Source organism: Tachysurus fulvidraco, chromosome 2, assembly GCF_022655615.1.
Source record: "Tachysurus fulvidraco isolate hzauxx_2018 chromosome 2, HZAU_PFXX_2.0, whole genome shotgun sequence".
Lineage (NCBI taxonomy): Eukaryota > Metazoa > Chordata > Actinopteri > Siluriformes > Bagridae > Tachysurus > Tachysurus fulvidraco.
In genome coordinates this window covers 32,400,133-32,404,920 of record NC_062519.1, presented here as the reverse complement: position 1 = coordinate 32,404,920, position 4,788 = coordinate 32,400,133, and the positions used below count along the sequence as shown (strand labels likewise).

Sequence of the window (4,788 nt, the reverse complement as noted above, 5' to 3'; positions counted from 1 at the left end):
CACTCGCTTACGAGATGTTAATCCCTCTTGAGCGAGAGCGGAAATTCTGATAGTTTCAACAAAAGTCTTCTTCCTCAAGTTCAATTGATGTACTTTGTGTGTGTCTGTGTGTGTGTTGTGTATTTAGTTCTCTAAAATAAGAACACCTGATACGCAAGTCTACCTCGTGCTTGTTGATACTTCACATTGAGCTAAATATCGGTTCTCTGGTTCTTAGATGTTCTCCTGTGTGGAGTGGATATCTTGCTGTGTCAACACACCGATCACAGAAAGTCAAGAGATTTGTAGCTCTTGTACTAGGAGGATAAAAAGCTTGTCTACGGAACAGTCTGACTTTAGACACATCTATTGAGTGCTTGTTTGTTTTTTATTGATGTCACCGTCTAAGAGATTTGTCTGTTGGAAACTTTCCCTTTGCCACAATTTTTAACCCTTTTGTGGATGGTGTTACAGAAACAATAAAAGCATGGTGATGATGAAATCTGAGGTAGCTTTGTCGTTAGCATTATTCTTTTCATTAGCACATCTTTAAATAATGACATCATAAGTGCCAGTTACAATCACTTTCAAAAATGCTAGCCAGTGGTTTAGAGTTTGTAAATTCTACAGTTTCCCTGGTTACTCAATAACTTGGAGTAAACTTCAGAAAAAAATCCTTAGAGCCCCACTTTGATCCTTAGAGTCTTCCGTATGGACATCGATCACTATGCACAACTGTTGGGATGTGGTAGCTTAGTGGTCAAATTGCTGGACTACTGTTTAGACAGTCATGTGTTCCACTCACAGGTCCATCAAGTATCCAATGCTTGGTCCATGAGCAAGGCCCTTAAGGCTCAGTTGCATAAAATGAGAAAAAAAATAAAAAAGATTGCTGGATAAGGTTGTCTGCCAATGCTGTACTTCTACTTACTGTTTGATTTTTCTTATGTTACTTCATATTGCTCTCACACATAATAGTGGTGGCAGCTTGGTGGACCTGGACTACCAATCGATAGTCCAAAACTTCATTCTTACAAGTTATAGATTTTTAGAAAACATTTGGATCACTGTACAGCATTTTTTGGATCACTGTACAGCATTTTTTGCTATTGTAACTATATAACCAGAATTAATTAGAATTAACTTGTGTTGCAATGAATGTTGTTGATGTAAAAAGAGTATTTTTTATAGTGAGATAGTATAATTATCATGCTACCTTATCAGATAAATAGCCACACACAATCTGTTACCCTGATAAAATACAGCAGTGCACAGCTGTGTACAGTATTACAACACAACATGGAATGATACACAATTAAATGATGCACTTAACAGCTGAGTTTAAAGAATAATAGCACTGCAGGATTGAGTTTTATATCACACTAAAACACCTGCTGTACCCTTTAAAATAAAATAAAAATAAGTTAAAATAAGTCTCAGTGATTTTACTAACAAATATAGACATTGAAGGCTAATAGTCTATGTAATTAATAATAGTATACGAAAAGTATTTTGATAAGTAAATTCAGATTTATGATTCAATAATTTTGTTTTTTATGCATCATAAATATAACATTAATTAAATTAATAATAAAAAAAAAAGAATAATAACAATAATAATAAAAGATGTGTGTTTGTTATTGACATTTCCTTTTTGTGTTTGTATTTAGTAAAATGAGCAGTGTAGTGAATGGTGATGGTGCAGTGTTAGATCAGTATCGGTTTTACCATTAAACTGTATGTGAGCTTGGATTAAGGAATCAATGCAGATGACAGATTACTGATGAACAGTGGAACAGCGAGTTGCCAGCACTTGGCTCAGCTCCTTTGGCTGTTCGCTTTATTTTCATTCATCTTCTTCAACAAGCTGTCAAAATCTCTGCCAGTATTCTCAGAGCTGCTGGCTCACAATCTGATTCTTTCTGCGATTCGGGACAAGGCTGAGGAGCGTGACCCCGAGGGAGCCCTGGACATTAATCATGATCTTCAGTACTCTTGGGCCAGGTGAAGATGCAAATCATGCTGGGAAGTAGAGTCAGGGGTCAGATAGGTTTGGTAAACCAGTGATGTTTACTGTGCAGTAGTGAGTTGAGTAATTGATAATAATAATAATAATAATAATAATAATAATAATAATAATAATAATAATAATAATAATAATAATAATAATAATAATAATGTTATTATACTATTATTATTATTTTTCCATGAGCATATATATATTTATATTTCCAGTTTTATAGTACCAGTTATAGCATTGTTTATATTGCCAGTAATAGTATCCTAGATGTAGTGGCAAAAAAAATCAGAAATGGGTGTACATAGATGCTTTGGAGAAAAATAAAAGTTGCAATAACTGTTAAATAGAAGCCTATCTCTCTGAGCTTACTGTGTGGGCAGATGATATAAGGATAGGGTTAACCAACATACAGTATAGGCCTCCTTTAGCCTTTCAGTAGATATTACCGAAATAACCATGACTGGTTAGAAAAGGTCCTAAGTATAAGCCTGGGATGCCAGTGAATGCCACTACTGCTAAAAAAAAAAAATAAGAAAGTAATCAGTGTTAGATATATGAACTGTGTCACAAAACTTGAACTTGAGTCAGACATGATTAGAAAAAAAGAAAGACTTGCAGACCGATGTTCATTTGAACTTTGACTCTGGATTGTGAGATACAGTACGGGGTGATGGGGTACAGTAGTGCTGATCAGAAAGGCATCAACACTCTGTGTGTGTGTGTGTGTGTGTGTGTGTGTGTGTGTGTGTGTGTGTGTGTGTGTGTGTGTGTGTGTGTGTGTGTGTGTGTGTTTGTGTGTGTGTGTATTACTCTGCATTCCATCCTAATTACCAATGATGGTTAGCAGTCAGAAACAACAGAGCCTAAAAGCTGCAACACCAAAGTAACCTTTACAACCTACTGTAATAATTTCACACTGTACTGTAAATCTTTTCACCTTGTCCACAGTAAAATACTCATTGGTGGTGGGGTGGTTTGATGAAGCGGAGTTACTTTTACCACCCTGATATTGATTATTTTCTTAGACCATGGCCTGAAGTGTTTTATTCCTCTTATATCAAAGCAGTTTGGCACTGACTACAAATCTTTACTTCGTTCTCTTGATACAAAGAACCACAAAGCACAAATGCCTCTCTCCTGCAGATCCTGCTCAACTTTGGCCTGCTACAAAGCACTGATATTGGAGACTCCTTCCATAACTGTTAAATAAATATCTTTATGAAAACTTTGTTCTATAATTCTTTTTTATCCATTTATGTATCCATTTATGTGATTGAGCTGTTGCTGGCTACAATATAAAAATAATGTATTAACAATAGTAACTAGTGTTTTACAGCTTTATTATTGTCAGGACTGCTGTTAGGAAAAACTGACCAATTCCTTCTGACCAATCAGAGTCCAGAATTCAACAGCATTGTGGCATAGCACATCTCTGTCATATCTCTGGTGTAAAACTAGAATGACTGGAATTTTTACTGCTTCTGACTGTGTTGTGTACTTTACTTTACTATTAGATTCAGATTACTCTTTACAAGTTATATCTAATTAGCTGACGATTCTACGTCCTACGTTTGTTTCAACTGCATGTTATTTTAAGATTTGAACATATGATCAGAGACAGTATAATCGTAAGCCCTCAGGGTTAATACTGAAATATTTACAGATACTGTTAAACAACACTAATAGATGAACTAGTAAATTTCACAGTATACCCTGTATTCAACCTAGAATATATATAAGAATTACATGATATTTCAGTGAACCATACTAATGGTTATGGTCATGCATAGTTTCAATGTAACATTATAAAGGTCAACACAAACTTGTTACCCATAAGGTTACTCTTATTATAGTCTATTGTAAAACACTAAACTCACATGAGCACACTGTGCTTCCTTTCTTGGCTGGTCTGAAATCTGAACCCACATGCACACTGAAAAACACAATCAAAGGACGGATTAATAATCTTTTATTGTCCAAGGGTGCGTCTGATCCTCTAAACGTCATTTTAACCGTGTACGAGAAGTTCTCAGACATCCTAAAGGTCTCAGGGGCCCGGCGTTGAGGTGAGCATGGCCCCGGCGTGTGGTTTTCTCTTTTTCTTTCTTTCTTTTTTCTTTTTCTTTTTGTTGTGCATTCGTGTGTGTGGTTGGCTGGCATGGTTTGAATTTCGAAGCGGTTGTTTGCTTTTGGTAGGATGAAAGCGAGACGGCGAAACCTGCGTTTACTCACCTGGAGTTGCCGTCCGTTCAGGTGCGTTCGTAAACAAAACGACGGCTCAATGCTGGAAAGCTGCACCCTCCGGCCCTATGAAAAAAAAAATCAGCTGTTTGAGCTTTGATCTTTACTTTTAAACCTCTCCCTCACTCTCTCGCTTTCTCTCAGTGTGTGTGTCTGTGTGTGTGTAGTCAGGGATTAGGTCTGAATCAACAGGTTGACTGTAATAGGTGTCAATTTGGGCCTTATTTTCCAAAACACAAGCAGTAAACTGAAAATGATTAATGTGCAGTGCTATAGATATTGTACAGCTGAAGCATCCTATAAAACCTCAGGTCAAAAACTTCAAGGATAAAAAACATTCTATATCTGTAGAATAACAGGTCTGATTACAACAACATGTTCCCCCCTACACCCCTTCCTATTTTCCACCATGCACGCGATAGAGATCAAACTGAAAATTGTAATTGTTGTGTATTATCAGGTGTATTACAGGTGAAGTGCACTATAAATCCAGTGATTATAAAGTGTCAGGAAGATGAAAGGGGGTCCAGATGAATTCTCTCGTCCGT

At 36.4% G+C, this 4,788-nt stretch overlaps 1 long non-coding RNA gene across 1 annotated transcript; it reads right to left on the bottom strand.

Moving 5' to 3' along the window:
• Positions 1-391: 391 nt before the first annotated feature.
• On the bottom strand, positions 392-4,502 carry LOC113644604. The gene is made up of 3 exons (XR_003441020.2): positions 4,232-4,502; positions 3,877-3,932; positions 392-2,001 (listed from the first exon to the last, which is right to left on the bottom strand). It is a non-coding gene; the product is annotated as an uncharacterized LOC113644604 (long non-coding RNA).
• Between the last annotated feature and the right edge of the window lie 286 nt (positions 4,503-4,788).